Raw genomic sequence first — 13,469 nt, 5'->3', positions numbered from 1 at the left:
GTGGTGTTGAAGGAAACCCCACCACCTTATAGGACGGTTGTTTCACTTCCACATAGATGGCTGCCTACTTTCGTGCCTCTCGAAAAGCAGTGGTCCTCGCTGTCCAAAATGTACATCCCACTGGCCTTCAAAGAAAGTCTTTTCACTCTCTGCTGTTACCTTCAAAGGGCACTGTTGTAGAGTTCGCATGGCCCCAAGTTTGTGTTACAGCGGGTGTAGCATGACATGGCAGGATACACCTTGGCCTGTTGACCAATCCTTTAGTGATCTGACTACGGCCTGCCACATTGTAATCGACCGACGCTAGGATAGTATCAAGGTATCCTATATCACAGAGTTGGTGCTGGTTGCAAGAAGCGGTCTTAGAGAGAGAGAGAGAGAGAGACTTCCTGCTCCTTGTGTACCTTCAGGGGTCCGAACTGGCATGGGCGTGACTGTGGACATTACACTTCATCCAGCGCATAAAGATGCCGTGACCCGGATTCGAACCGGGGTTGCTGCGGCCACAACGCAGAGTACTAACCACTATACGATCACGGCATTGTCAACGAGCCAGGTAGGAGTCGAACCTACAATCTTCTGATCCGTAGTCAGACGCGTTATCCATTGCGCCACTGGCCCTGCACCTGGCCCTGACTCTTTGCTAAGCCTTCACAAAGGGCATTCTAGCTGCAGAAGCCAATCGACACCATCTCAGCCATTCCAGAGATAAACGGCTAACTTTCTGCTGAATTTCTAATGGAAAGGAAAGTGCTCAGGCCTTCTCAGTTGCTGTCACATCACTGCTTATGGCTGCTCGATAGTTGTGAAAATGGCAAAGGCTAATAATGTTACAATCTCATTCTATGTGGCCCACAGGTGGTGTTGAAGGAAACCCCACCGCCTTATAGGACGGTTGTTTCACTTCCACATAGATGGCTGCCTACTTTCGTGCCTCTCGAAAAGCAGTGGTCCTCGCTGTCCAAAATGTACATCCCACTGGCCTTCAAAGAAAGTCTTTTCACTCTCTGCTGTTACCTTCAAAGGCCACTGTTGTAGAGTTCGCATGGCCCCAAGTTTGTGTTACAGCGGGTGTAGCATGACATGGCAGGATACACCTTGGCCTGTTGACCAATCCTTTAGTGATCTGACTACGGCCTGCCACATTGTAATCGACCGACGCTAGGATAGTATCAAGGTATCCTATATCACAGAGTTGGTGCTGGTTGCAAGAAGCGGTCTTAGAGAGAGAGAGAGAGACTTCCTGCTCCTTGTGTACCTTCAGGGGTCCGAACTGGCATGGGCGTGACTGTGGACATTACACTTCATCCAGCGCATAAAGATGCCGTGACCCGGATTCGAACCGGGGTTGCTGCGGCCACAACGCAGAGTACTAACCACTATACGATCACGGCATTGTCAACGAGCCAGGTAGGAGTCGAACCTACAATCTTCTGATCCGTAGTCAGACGCGTTATCCATTGCGCCACTGGCCCTGCACCTGGCCCTGACTCTTTGCTAAGCCTTCACAAAGGGCATTCTAGCTGCAGAAGCCAATCGACACCATCTCAGCCATTCCAGAGATAAACGGCTAACTTTCTGCTGAATTTCTAATGGAAAGGAAAGTGCTCAGGCCTTCTCAGTTGCTGTCACATCACTGCTTATGGCTGCTCGATAGTTGTGAAAATGGCAAAGGCTAATAATGTTACAATCTCATTCTATGTGGCCCACAGGTGGTGTTGAAGGAAACCCCACCGCCTTATAGGACGGTTGTTTCACTTCCACATAGATGGCTGCCTACTTTCGTGCCTCTCGAAAAGCAGTGGTCCTCGCTGTCCAAAATGTACATCCCACTGGCCTTCAAAGAAAGTCTTTTCACTCTCTGCTGTTACCTTCAAAGGCCACTGTTGTAGAGTTCGCATGGCCCCAAGTTTGTGTTACAGCGGGTGTAGCATGACATGGCAGGATACACCTTGGCCTGTTGACCAATCCTTTAGTGATCTGACTATGGCCTGCCACATTGTAATCGACCGACGCTAGGATAGTATCAAGGTATCCTATATCACAGAGTTGGTGCTGGTTGCAAGAAGCGGTCTTAGAGAGAGAGAGAGAGAGAGACTTCCTGCTCCTTGTGTACCTTCAGGGGTCCGAACTGGCATGGGCGTGACTGTGGACATTACACTTCATCCAGCGCATAAAGATGCCGTGACCCGGATTCGAACCGAGGTTGCTGCGGCCACAACGCAGAGTACTAACCACTATACGATCACGGCATTGTCAACGAGCCAGGTAGGAGTCGAACCTACAATCTTCTGATCCGTAGTCAGACGCGTTATCCATTGCGCCACTGGCCCTGCACCTGGCCCTGACTCTTTGCTAAGCCTTCACAAAGGGCATTCTAGCTGCAGAAGCCAATCGACACCATCTCAGCCATTCCAGAGATAAACGGCTAACTTTCTGCTGAATTTCTAATGGAAAGGAAAGTGCTCAGGCCTTCTCAGTTGCTGTCACATCACTGCTTATGGCTGCTCGATAGTTGTGAAAATGGCAAAGGCTAATAATGTTACAATCTCATTCTATGTGGCCCACAGGTGGTGTTGAAGGAAACCCCACCGCCTTATAGGACGGTTGTTTCACTTCCACATAGATGGCTGCCTACTTTCGTGCCTCTCGAAAAGCAGTGGTCCTCGCTGTCCAAAATGTACATCCCACTGGCCTTCAAAGAAAGTCTTTTCACTCTCTGCTGTTACCTTCAAAGGCCACTGTTGTAGAGTTCGCATGGCCCCAAGTTTGTGTTACAGCGGGTGTAGCATGACATGGCAGGATACACCTTGGCCTGTTGACCAATCCTTTAGTGATCTGACTACGGCCTGCCACATTGTAATCGACCGACGCTAGGATAGTATCAAGGTATCCTATATCACAGAGTTGGTGCTGGTTGCAAGAAGCGGTCTTAGAGAGAGAGAGAGAGAGAGACTTCCTGCTCCTTGTGTACCTTCAGGGGTCCGAACTGGCATGGGCGTGACTGTGGACATTACACTTCATCCAGCGCATAAAGATGCCGTGACCCGGATTCGAACCGGGGTTGCTGCGGCCACAACGCAGAGTACTAACCACTATACGATCACGGCATTGTCAACGAGCCAGGTAGGAGTCGAACCTACAATCTTCTGATCCGTAGTCAGACGCGTTATCCATTGCGCCACTGGCCCTGCACCTGGCCCTGACTCTTTGCTAAGCCTTCACAAAGGGCATTCTAGCTGCAGAAGCCAATCGACACCATCTCAGCCATTCCAGAGATAAACGGCTAACTTTCTGCTGAATTTCTAATGGAAAGGAAAGTGCTCAGGCCTTCTCAGTTGCTGTCACATCACTGCTTATGGCTGCTCGATAGTTGTGAAAATGGCAAAGGCTAATAATGTTACAATCTCATTCTATGTGGCCCACAGGTGGTGTTGAAGGAAACCCCACCGCCTTATAGGACGGTTGTTTCACTTCCACATAGATGGCTGCCTACTTTCGTGCCTCTCGAAAAGCAGTGGTCCTCGCTGTCCAAAATGTACATCCCACTGGCCTTCAAAGAAAGTCTTTTCACTCTCTGCTGTTACCTTCAAAGGCCACTGTTGTAGAGTTCGCATGGCCCCAAGTTTGTGTTACAGCGGGTGTAGCATGACATGGCAGGATACACCTTGGCCTGTTGACCAATCCTTTAGTGATCTGACTACGGCCTGCCACATTGTAATCGACCGACGCTAGGATAGTATCAAGGTATCCTATATCACAGAGTTGGTGCTGGTTGCAAGAAGCGGTCTTAGAGAGAGAGAGAGAGAGAGAGAGACTTCCTGCTCCTTGTGTACCTTCAGGGGTCCGAACTGGCATGGGCGTGACTGTGGACATTACACTTCATCCAGCGCATAAAGATGCCGTGACCCGGATTCGAACCGGGGTTGCTGCGGCCACAACGCAGAGTACTAACCACTATACGATCACGGCATTGTCAACGAGCCAGGTAGGAGTCGAACCTACAATCTTCTGATCCGTAGTCAGACGCGTTATCCATTGCGCCACTGGCCCTGCACCTGGCCCTGACTCTTTGCTAAGCCTTCACAAAGGGCATTCTAGCTGCAGAAGCCAATCGACACCATCTCAGCCATTCCAGAGATAAACGGCTAACTTTCTGCTGAATTTCTAATGGAAAGGAAAGTGCTCAGGCCTTCTCAGTTGCTGTCACATCACTGCTTATGGCTGCTCGATAGTTGTGAAAATGGCAAAGGCTAATAATGTTACAATCTCATTCTATGTGGCCCACAGGTGGTGTTGAAGGAAACCCCACCGCCTTATAGGACGGTTGTTTCACTTCCACATAGATGGCTGCCTACTTTCGTGCCTCTCGAAAAGCAGTGGTCCTCGCTGTCCAAAATGTACATCCCACTGGCCTTCAAAGAAAGTCTTTTCACTCTCTGCTGTTACCTTCAAAGGCCACTGTTGTAGAGTTCGCATGGCCCCAAGTTTGTGTTACAGCGGGTGTAGCATGACATGGCAGGATACACCTTGGCCTGTTGACCAATCCTTTAGTGATCTGACTACGGCCTGCCACATTGTAATCGACCGACGCTAGGATAGTATCAAGGTATCCTATATCACAGAGTTGGTGCTGGTTGCAAGAAGCGGTCTTAGAGAGAGAGAGAGAGAGAGACTTCCTGCTCCTTGTGTACCTTCAGGGGTCCGAACTGGCATGGGCGTGACTGTGGACATTACACTTCATCCAGCGCATAAAGATGCCGTGACCCGGATTCGAACCGGGGTTGCTGCGGCCACAACGCAGAGTACTAACCACTATACGATCACGGCATTGTCAACGAGCCAGGTAGGAGTCGAACCTACAATCTTCTGATCCGTAGTCAGACGCGTTATCCATTGCGCCACTGGCCCTGCACCTGGCCCTGACTCTTTGCTAAGCCTTCACAAAGGGCATTCTAGCTGCAGAAGCCAATCGACACCATCTCAGCCATTCCAGAGATAAACGGCTAACTTTCTGCTGAATTTCTAATGGAAAGGAAAGTGCTCAGGCCTTCTCAGTTGCTGTCACATCACTGCTTATGGCTGCTCGATAGTTGTGAAAATGGCAAAGGCTAATAATGTTACAATCTCATTCTATGTGGCCCACAGGTGGTGTTGAAGGAAACCCCACCGCCTTATAGGACGGTTGTTTCACTTCCACATAGATGGCTGCCTACTTTCGTGCCTCTCGAAAAGCAGTGGTCCTCGCTGTCCAAAATGTACATCCCACTGGCCTTCAAAGAAAGTCTTTTCACTCTCTGCTGTTACCTTCAAAGGCCACTGTTGTAGAGTTCGCATGGCCCCAAGTTTGTGTTACAGCGGGTGTAGCATGACATGGCAGGATACACCTTGGCCTGTTGACCAATCCTTTAGTGATCTGACTACGGCCTGCCACATTGTAATCGACCGACGCTAGGATAGTATCAAGGTATCCTATATCACAGAGTTGGTGCTGGTTGCAAGAAGCGGTCTTAGAGAGAGAGAGAGAGAGAGAGACTTCCTGCTCCTTGTGTACCTTCAGGGGTCCGAACTGGCATGGGCGTGACTGTGGACATTACACTTCATCCAGCGCATAAAGATGCCGTGACGCGGATTCAAACCGGGGTTGCTGCGGCCACAACGCAGAGTACTAACCACTATACGATCACGGCATTGTCAACGAGCCAGGTAGGAGTCGAACCTACAATCTTCTGATCCGTAGTCAGACGCGCTATCCATTGCGCCACTGGCCCTGCACCTGGCCCTGACTCTTTGCTAAGCCTTCACAAAGGGCATTCTAGCTGCAGAAGCCAATCGACACCATCTCAGCCATTCCAGAGATAAACGGCTAACTTTCTGCTGAATTTCTAATGGAAAGGAAAGTGCTCAGGCCTTCTCAGTTGCTGTCACATCACTGCTTATGGCTGCTCGATAGTTGTGAAAATGGCAAAGGCTAATAATGTTACAATCTCATTCTATGTGGCCCACAGGTGGTGTTGAAGGAAACCCCACCGCCTTATAGGACGGTTGTTTCACTTCCACATAGATGGCTGCCTACTTTCGTGCCTCTCGAAAAGCAGTGGTCCTCGCTGTCCAAAATGTACATCCCACTGGCCTTCAAAGAAAGTCTTTTCACTCTCTGCTGTTACCTTCAAAGGCCACTGTTGTAGAGTTCGCATGGCCCCAAGTTTGTGTTACAGCGGGTGTAGCATGACATGGCAGGATACACCTTGGCCTGTTGACCAATCCTTTAGTGATCTGACTACGGCCTGCCACATTGTAATCGACCGACGCTAGGATAGTATCAAGGTATCCTATATCACAGAGTTGGTGCTGGTTGCAAGAAGCGGTCTTAGAGAGAGAGAGAGACTTCCTGCTCCTTGTGTACCTTCAGGGGTCCGAACTGGCATGGGCGTGACTGTGGACATTACACTTCATCCAGCGCATAAAGATGCCGTGACCCGGATTCGAACCGGGGTTGCTGCGGCCACAACGCAGAGTACTAACCACTATACGATCACGGCATTGTCAACGAGCCAGGTAGGAGTCGAACCTACAATCTTCTGATCCGTAGTCAGACGCGTTATCCATTGCGCCACTGGCCCTGCACCTGGCCCTGACTCTTTGCTAAGCCTTCACAAAGGGCATTCTAGCTGCAGAAGCCAATCGACACCATCTCAGCCATTCCAGAGATAAACGGCTAACTTTCTGCTGAATTTCTAATGGAAAGGAAAGTGCTCAGGCCTTCTCAGTTGCTGTCACATCACTGCTTATGGCTGCTCGATAGTTGTGAAAATGGCAAAGGCTAATAATGTTACAATCTCATTCTATGTGGCCCACAGGTGGTGTTGAAGGAAACCCCACCGCCTTATAGGACGGTTGTTTCACTTCCACATAGATGGCTGCCTACTTTCGTGCCTCTCGAAAAGCAGTGGTCCTCGCTGTCCAAAATGTACATCCCACTGGCCTTCAAAGAAAGTCTTTTCACTCTCTGCTGTTACCTTCAAAGGCCACTGTTGTAGAGTTCGCATGGCCCCAAGTTTGTGTTACAGCGGGTGTAGCATGACATGGCAGGATACACCTTGGCCTGTTGACCAATCCTTTAGTGATCTGACTACGGCCTGCCACATTGTAATCGACCGACGCTAGGATAGTATCAAGGTATCCTATATCACAGAGTTGGTGCTGGTTGCAAGAAGCGGTCTTAGAGAGAGAGAGAGAGAGAGACTTCCTGCTCCTTGTGTACCTTCAGGGGTCCGAACTGGCATGGGCGTGACTGTGGACATTACACTTCATCCAGCGCATAAAGATGCCGTGACCCGGATTCGAACCGGGGTTGCTGCGGCCACAACGCAGAGTACTAACCACTATACGATCACGGCATTGTCAACGAGCCAGGTAGGAGTCGAACCTACAATCTTCTGATCCGTAGTCAGACGCGCTATCCATTGCGCCACTGGCCCTGCACCTGGCCCTGACTCTTTGCTAAGCCTTCACAAAGGGCATTCTAGCTGCAGAAGCCAATCGACACCATCTCAGCCATTCCAGAGATAAACGGCTAACTTTCTGCTGAATTTCTAATGGAAAGGAAAGTGCTCAGGCCTTCTCAGTTGCTGTCACATCACTGCTTATGGCTGCTCGATAGTTGTGAAAATGGCAAAGGCTAATAATGTTACAATCTCATTCTATGTGGCCCACAGGTGGTGTTGAAGGAAACCCCACCGCCTTATAGGACGGTTGTTTCACTTCCACATAGATGGCTGCCTACTTTCGTGCCTCTCGAAAAGCAGTGGTCCTCGCTGTCCAAAATGTACATCCCACTGGCCTTCAAAGAAAGTCTTTTCACTCTCTGCTGTTACCTTCAAAGGCCACTGTTGTAGAGTTCGCATGGCCCCAAGTTTGTGTTACAGCGGGTGTAGCATGACATGGCAGGATACACCTTGGCCTGTTGACCAATCCTTTAGTGATCTGACTACGGCCTGCCACATTGTAATCGACCGACGCTAGGATAGTATCAAGGTATCCTATATCACAGAGTTGGTGCTGGTTGCAAGAAGCGGTCTTAGAGAGAGAGAGAGAGAGAGAGACTTCCTGCTCCTTGTGTACCTTCAGGGGTCCGAACTGGCATGGGCGTGACTGTGGACATTACACTTCATCCAGCGCATAAAGATGCCGTGACCCGGATTTGAACCGGGGTTGCTGCAGCCACAACGCAGAGTACTAACCACTATACGATCACGGCATTGTCAACGAGCCAGGTAGGAGTCGAACCTACAATCTTCTGATCCGTAGTCAGACGCGTTATCCATTGCGCCACTGGCCCTGCACCTGGCCCTGACTCTTTGCTAAGCCTTCACAAAGGGCATTCTAGCTGCAGAAGCCAATCGACACCATCTCAGCCATTCCAGAGATAAACGGCTAACTTTCTGCTGAATTTCTAATGGAAAGGAAAGTGCTCAGGCCTTCTCAGTTGCTGTCACATCACTGCTTATGGCTGCTCGATAGTTGTGAAAATGGCAAAGGCTAATAATGTTACAATTTCATTCTATGTGGCCCACAGGTGGTGTTGAAGGAAACCCCACCGCCTTATAGGACGGTTGTTTCACTTCCACATAGATGGCTGCCTACTTTCGTGCCTCTCGAAAAGCAGTGGTCCTCGCTGTCCAAAATGTACATCCCACTGGCCTTCAAAGAAAGTCTTTTCACTCTCTGCTGTTACCTTCAAAGGCCACTGTTGTAGAGTTCGCATGGCCCCAAGTTTGTGTTACAGCGGGTGTAGCATGACATGGCAGGATACACCTTGGCCTGTTGACCAATCCTTTAGTGATCTGACTACGGCCTGCCACATTGTAATCGACCGACGCTAGGATAGTATCAAGGTATCCTATATCACAGAGTTGGTGCTGGTTGCAAGAAGCGGTCTTAGAGAGAGAGAGAGAGAGAGAGACTTCCTGCTCCTTGTGTACCTTCAGGGGTCCGAACTGGCATGGGCGTGACTGTGGACATTACACTTCATCCAGCGCATAAAGATGCCGTGACCCGGATTCGAACCGGGGTTGCTGCGGCCACAACGCAGAGTACTAACCACTATACGATCACGGCATTGTCAACGAGCCAGGTAGGAGTCGAACCTACAATCTTCTGATCCGTAGTCAGACGCGTTATCCATTGCGCCACTGGCCCTGCACCTGGCCCTGACTCTTTGCTAAGCCTTCACAAAGGGCATTCTAGCTGCAGAAGCCAATCGACACCATCTCAGCCATTCCAGAGATAAACGGCTAACTTTCTGCTGAATTTCTAATGGAAAGGAAAGTGCTCAGGCCTTCTCAGTTGCTGTCACATCACTGCTTATGGCTGCTCGATAGTTGTGAAAATGGCAAAGGCTAATAATGTTACAATCTCATTCTATGTGGCCCACAGGTGGTGTTGAAGGAAACCCCACCGCCTTATAGGACGGTTGTTTCACTTCCACATAGATGGCTGCCTACTTTCGTGCCTCTCGAAAAGCAGTGGTCCTCGCTGTCCAAAATGTACATCCCACTGGCCTTCAAAGAAAGTCTTTTCACTCTCTGCTGTTACCTTCAAAGGCCACTGTTGTAGAGTTCGCATGGCCCCAAGTTTGTGTTACAGCGGGTGTAGCATGACATGGCAGGATACACCTTGGCCTGTTGACCAATCCTTTAGTGATCTGACTACGGCCTGCCACATTGTAATCGACCGACGCTAGGATAGTATCAAGGTATCCTATATCACAGAGTTGGTGCTGGTTGCAAGAAGCGGTCTTAGAGAGAGAGAGAGAGAGAGACTTCCTGCTCCTTGTGTACCTTCAGGGGTCCGAACTGGCATGGGCGTGACTGTGGACATTACACTTCATCCAGCGCATAAAGATGCCGTGACCCAGATTCGAACCGGGGTTGCTGCGGCCACAACGCAGAGTACTAACCACTATACGATCACGGCATTGTCAACGAGCCAGGTAGGAGTCGAACCTACAATCTTCTGATCCGTAGTCAGACGCGTTATCCATTGCGCCACTGGCCCTGCACCTGGCCCTGACTCTTTGCTAAGCCTTCACAAAGGGCATTCTAGCTGCAGAAGCCAATCGACACCATCTCAGCCATTCCAGAGATAAACGGCTAACTTTCTGCTGAATTTCTAATGGAAAGGAAAGTGCTCAGGCCTTCTCAGTTGCTGTCACATCACTGCTTATGGCTGCTCGATAGTTGTGAAAATGGCAAAGGCTAATAATGTTACAATCTCATTCTATGTGGCCCACAGGTGGTGTTGAAGGAAACCCCACCGCCTTATAGGACGGTTGTTTCACTTCCACATAGATGGCTGCCTACTTTCGTGCCTCTCGAAAAGCAGTGGTCCTCGCTGTCCAAAATGTACATCCCACTGGCCTTCAAAGAAAGTCTTTTCACTCTCTGCTGTTACCTTCAAAGGCCACTGTTGTAGAGTTCGCATGGCCCCAAGTTTGTGTTACAGCGGGTGTAGCATGACATGGCAGGATACACCTTGGCCTGTTGACCAATCCTTTAGTGATCTGACTACGGCCTGCCACATTGTAATCGACCGACGCTAGGATAGTATCAAGGTATCCTATATCACAGAGTTGGTGCTGGTTGCAAGAAGCGGTCTTAGAGAGAGAGAGAGAGAGAGAGACTTCCTGCTCCTTGTGTACCTTCAGGGGTCCGAACTGGCATGAGCGTGACTGTGGACATTACACTTCATCCAGCGCATAAAGATGCCGTGACCCGGATTCGAACCGGGGTTGCTGCGGCCACAACGCAGAGTACTAACCACTATACGATCACGGCATTGTCAACAAGCCAGGTAGGAGTCGAACCTACAATCTTCTGATCCGTAGTCAGACGCGTTATCCATTGCGCCACTGGCCCTGCACCTGGCCCTGACTCTTTGCTAAGCCTTCACAAAGGGCATTCTAGCTGCAGAAGCCAATCGACACCATCTCAGCCATTCCAGAGATAAACGGCTAACTTTCTGCTGAATTTCTAATGGAAAGGAAAGTGCTCAGGCCTTCTCAGTTGCTGTCACATCACTGCTTATGGCTGCTCGATAGTTGTGAAAATGGCAAAGGCTAATAATGTTACAATCTCATTCTATGTGGCCCACAGGTGGTGTTGAAGGAAACCCCACCGCCTTATAGGACGGTTGTTTCACTTCCACATAGATGGCTGCCTACTTTCGTGCCTCTCGAAAAGCAGTGGTCCTCGCTGTCCAAAATGTACATCCCACTGGCCTTCAAAGAAAGTCTTTTCACTCTCTGCTGTTACCTTCAAAGGCCACTGTTGTAGAGTTCGCATGGCCCCAAGTTTGTGTTACAGCGGGTGTAGCATGACATGGCAGGATACACCTTGGCCTGTTGACCAATCCTTTAGTGATCTGACTACGGCCTGCCACATTGTAATCGACCGACGCTAGGATAGTATCAAGGTATCCTATATCACAGAGTTGGTGCTGGTTGCAAGAAGCGGTCTTAGAGAGAGAGAGAGACTTCCTGCTCCTTGTGTACCTTCAGGGGTCCGAACTGGCATGGGCGTGACTGTGGACATTACACTTCATCCAGCGCATAAAGATGCCGTGACCCGGATTCGAACCGGGGTTGCTGCGGCCACAACGCAGAGTACTAACCACTATACGATCACGGCATTGTCAACGAGCCAGGTAGGAGTCGAACCTACAATCTTCTGATCCGTAGTCAGACGCGTTATCCATTGCGCCACTGGCCCTGCACCTGGCCCTGACTCTTTGCTAAGCCTTCACAAAGGGCATTCTAGCTGCAGAAGCCAATCGACACCATCTCAGCCATTCCAGAGATAAACGGCTAACTTTCTGCTGAATTTCTAATGGAAAGGAAAGTGCTCAGGCCTTCTCAGTTGCTGTCACATCACTGCTTATGGCTGCTCGATAGTTGTGAAAATGGCAAAGGCTAATAATGTTACAATCTCATTCTATGTGGCCCACAGGTGGTGTTGAAGGAAACCCCACCACCTTATAGGACGGTTGTTTCACTTCCACATAGATGGCTGCCTACTTTCGTGCCTCTCGAAAAGCAGTGGTCCTCGCTGTCCAAAATGTACATCCCACTGGCCTTCAAAGAAAGTCTTTTCACTCTCTGCTGTTACCTTCAAAGGCCACTGTTGTAGAGTTCGCATGGCCCCAAGTTTGTGTTACAGCGGGTGTAGCATGACATGGCAGGATACACCTTGGCCTGTTGACCAATCCTTTAGTGATCTGACTACGGCCTGCCACATTGTAATCGACCGACGCTAGGATAGTATCAAGGTATCCTATATCACAGAGTTGGTGCTGGTTGCAAGAAGCGGTCTTAGAGAGAGAGAGAGAGAGAGAGAGACTTCCTGCTCCTTGTGTACCTTCAGGGGTCCGAACTGGCATGGGCGTGACTGTGGACATTACACTTCATCCAGCGCATAAAGATGCCGTGACCCGGATTCGAACCGGGGTTGCTGCGGCCACAACGCAGAGTACTAACCACTATACGATCACGGCATTGTCAACGAGCCAGGTAGGAGTCGAACCTACAATCTTCTGATCCGTAGTCAGACGCGTTATCCATTGCGCCACTGGCCCTGCACCTGGCCCTGACTCTTTGCTAAGCCTTCACAAAGGGCATTCTAGCTGCAGAAGCCAATCGACACCATCTCAGCCATTCCAGAGATAAACGGCTAACTTTCTGCTGAATTTCTAATGGAAAGGAAAGTGCTCAGGCCTTCTCAGTTGCTGTCACATCACTGCTTATGGCTGCTCGATAGTTGTGAAAATGGCAAAGGCTAATAATGTTACAATCTCATTCTATGTGGCCCACAGGTGGTGTTGAAGGAAACCCCACCGCCTTATAGGACGGTTGTTTCACTTCCACATAGATGGCTGCCTACTTTCGTGCCTCTCGAAAAGCAGTGGTCCTCGCTGTCCAAAATGTACATCCCACTGGCCTTCAAAGAAAGTCTTTTCACTCTCTGCTGTTACCTTCAAAGGCCACTGTTGTAGAGTTCACATGGCCCCAAGTTTGTGTTACAGCGGGTGTAGCATGACATGGCAGGATACACCTTGGCCTGTTGACCAATCCTTTAGTGATCTGACTACGGCCTGCCACATTGTAATCGACCGACGCTAGGATAGTATCAAGGTATCCTATATCACAGAGTTGGTGCTGGTTGCAAGAAGCGGTCTTAGAGAGAGAGAGAGAGAGAGACTTCCTGCTCCTTGTGTACCTTCAGGGGTCCGAACTGGCATGGGCGTGACTGTGGACATTACACTTCATCCAGCGCATAAAGATGCCGTGACCCGGATTCGAACCGGGGTTGCTGCGGCCACAACGCAGAGTACTAACCACTATACGATCACGGCATTGTCAACAAGCCAGGTAGGAGTCGAACCTACAATCTTCTGATCCGTAGTCAGACGCG

General features: G+C 49.9%; 26 non-coding genes across 26 annotated transcripts; all 26 read right to left on the bottom strand.

Annotated features, from left to right (window-relative positions):
* Window positions 1–468: 468 nt before the first annotated feature.
* Window positions 469–540, bottom strand: TRNAH-GUG (transfer RNA histidin (anticodon GUG)). The gene has a single exon. It is a non-coding gene; the product is annotated as a tRNA-His (tRNA).
* An 8-nt stretch (window positions 541–548) lies between these two features.
* Window positions 549–621, bottom strand: TRNAR-ACG (transfer RNA arginine (anticodon ACG)). The gene has a single exon. It is a non-coding gene; the product is annotated as a tRNA-Arg (tRNA).
* A 701-nt stretch (window positions 622–1,322) lies between these two features.
* TRNAH-GUG (transfer RNA histidin (anticodon GUG)) lies at window positions 1,323–1,394 on the bottom strand. Its single transcript has one exon. It is a non-coding gene; the product is annotated as a tRNA-His (tRNA).
* Window positions 1,395–1,402: 8 nt separating this feature from the next.
* Window positions 1,403–1,475, bottom strand: TRNAR-ACG (transfer RNA arginine (anticodon ACG)). Its single transcript has one exon. It is a non-coding gene; the product is annotated as a tRNA-Arg (tRNA).
* A 785-nt stretch (window positions 1,476–2,260) lies between these two features.
* Window positions 2,261–2,333, bottom strand: TRNAR-ACG (transfer RNA arginine (anticodon ACG)). Its single transcript has one exon. It is a non-coding gene; the product is annotated as a tRNA-Arg (tRNA).
* Window positions 2,334–3,038: 705 nt separating this feature from the next.
* TRNAH-GUG (transfer RNA histidin (anticodon GUG)) lies at window positions 3,039–3,110 on the bottom strand. Its single transcript has one exon. It is a non-coding gene; the product is annotated as a tRNA-His (tRNA).
* Window positions 3,111–3,118: 8 nt separating this feature from the next.
* TRNAR-ACG (transfer RNA arginine (anticodon ACG)) lies at window positions 3,119–3,191 on the bottom strand. The gene has a single exon. It is a non-coding gene; the product is annotated as a tRNA-Arg (tRNA).
* Window positions 3,192–3,900: 709 nt separating this feature from the next.
* TRNAH-GUG (transfer RNA histidin (anticodon GUG)) lies at window positions 3,901–3,972 on the bottom strand. Its single transcript has one exon. It is a non-coding gene; the product is annotated as a tRNA-His (tRNA).
* Window positions 3,973–3,980: 8 nt separating this feature from the next.
* TRNAR-ACG (transfer RNA arginine (anticodon ACG)) lies at window positions 3,981–4,053 on the bottom strand. Its single transcript has one exon. It is a non-coding gene; the product is annotated as a tRNA-Arg (tRNA).
* A 705-nt stretch (window positions 4,054–4,758) lies between these two features.
* TRNAH-GUG (transfer RNA histidin (anticodon GUG)) lies at window positions 4,759–4,830 on the bottom strand. The gene has a single exon. It is a non-coding gene; the product is annotated as a tRNA-His (tRNA).
* Window positions 4,831–4,838: 8 nt separating this feature from the next.
* TRNAR-ACG (transfer RNA arginine (anticodon ACG)) lies at window positions 4,839–4,911 on the bottom strand. The gene has a single exon. It is a non-coding gene; the product is annotated as a tRNA-Arg (tRNA).
* A 787-nt stretch (window positions 4,912–5,698) lies between these two features.
* Window positions 5,699–5,771, bottom strand: TRNAR-ACG (transfer RNA arginine (anticodon ACG)). Its single transcript has one exon. It is a non-coding gene; the product is annotated as a tRNA-Arg (tRNA).
* Window positions 5,772–6,470: 699 nt separating this feature from the next.
* TRNAH-GUG (transfer RNA histidin (anticodon GUG)) lies at window positions 6,471–6,542 on the bottom strand. The gene has a single exon. It is a non-coding gene; the product is annotated as a tRNA-His (tRNA).
* Window positions 6,543–6,550: 8 nt separating this feature from the next.
* TRNAR-ACG (transfer RNA arginine (anticodon ACG)) lies at window positions 6,551–6,623 on the bottom strand. The gene has a single exon. It is a non-coding gene; the product is annotated as a tRNA-Arg (tRNA).
* A 705-nt stretch (window positions 6,624–7,328) lies between these two features.
* TRNAH-GUG (transfer RNA histidin (anticodon GUG)) lies at window positions 7,329–7,400 on the bottom strand. The gene has a single exon. It is a non-coding gene; the product is annotated as a tRNA-His (tRNA).
* Window positions 7,401–7,408: 8 nt separating this feature from the next.
* On the bottom strand, window positions 7,409–7,481 carry TRNAR-ACG (transfer RNA arginine (anticodon ACG)). Its single transcript has one exon. It is a non-coding gene; the product is annotated as a tRNA-Arg (tRNA).
* A 787-nt stretch (window positions 7,482–8,268) lies between these two features.
* On the bottom strand, window positions 8,269–8,341 carry TRNAR-ACG (transfer RNA arginine (anticodon ACG)). The gene has a single exon. It is a non-coding gene; the product is annotated as a tRNA-Arg (tRNA).
* A 707-nt stretch (window positions 8,342–9,048) lies between these two features.
* TRNAH-GUG (transfer RNA histidin (anticodon GUG)) lies at window positions 9,049–9,120 on the bottom strand. The gene has a single exon. It is a non-coding gene; the product is annotated as a tRNA-His (tRNA).
* Window positions 9,121–9,128: 8 nt separating this feature from the next.
* TRNAR-ACG (transfer RNA arginine (anticodon ACG)) lies at window positions 9,129–9,201 on the bottom strand. The gene has a single exon. It is a non-coding gene; the product is annotated as a tRNA-Arg (tRNA).
* Window positions 9,202–9,986: 785 nt separating this feature from the next.
* TRNAR-ACG (transfer RNA arginine (anticodon ACG)) lies at window positions 9,987–10,059 on the bottom strand. The gene has a single exon. It is a non-coding gene; the product is annotated as a tRNA-Arg (tRNA).
* Window positions 10,060–10,766: 707 nt separating this feature from the next.
* TRNAH-GUG (transfer RNA histidin (anticodon GUG)) lies at window positions 10,767–10,838 on the bottom strand. The gene has a single exon. It is a non-coding gene; the product is annotated as a tRNA-His (tRNA).
* A 780-nt stretch (window positions 10,839–11,618) lies between these two features.
* TRNAH-GUG (transfer RNA histidin (anticodon GUG)) lies at window positions 11,619–11,690 on the bottom strand. Its single transcript has one exon. It is a non-coding gene; the product is annotated as a tRNA-His (tRNA).
* An 8-nt stretch (window positions 11,691–11,698) lies between these two features.
* Window positions 11,699–11,771, bottom strand: TRNAR-ACG (transfer RNA arginine (anticodon ACG)). Its single transcript has one exon. It is a non-coding gene; the product is annotated as a tRNA-Arg (tRNA).
* Window positions 11,772–12,480: 709 nt separating this feature from the next.
* TRNAH-GUG (transfer RNA histidin (anticodon GUG)) lies at window positions 12,481–12,552 on the bottom strand. Its single transcript has one exon. It is a non-coding gene; the product is annotated as a tRNA-His (tRNA).
* Window positions 12,553–12,560: 8 nt separating this feature from the next.
* On the bottom strand, window positions 12,561–12,633 carry TRNAR-ACG (transfer RNA arginine (anticodon ACG)). Its single transcript has one exon. It is a non-coding gene; the product is annotated as a tRNA-Arg (tRNA).
* A 705-nt stretch (window positions 12,634–13,338) lies between these two features.
* On the bottom strand, window positions 13,339–13,410 carry TRNAH-GUG (transfer RNA histidin (anticodon GUG)). Its single transcript has one exon. It is a non-coding gene; the product is annotated as a tRNA-His (tRNA).
* Between the last annotated feature and the right edge of the window lie 59 nt (window positions 13,411–13,469).

This window comes from Lithobates pipiens, unplaced genomic scaffold (genome assembly GCF_037356315.1).
Source record: "Lithobates pipiens isolate NorthernLeopardFrog02 unplaced genomic scaffold, aLitPip1_a1.2 Scaffold_8, whole genome shotgun sequence".
In the NCBI taxonomy this organism is placed as follows: domain Eukaryota; kingdom Metazoa; phylum Chordata; class Amphibia; order Anura; family Ranidae; genus Lithobates; species Lithobates pipiens.
The sequence above is the reverse complement of the archived record's forward strand: the minus strand, read 5'-3'. Positions and strand labels throughout refer to the sequence as shown.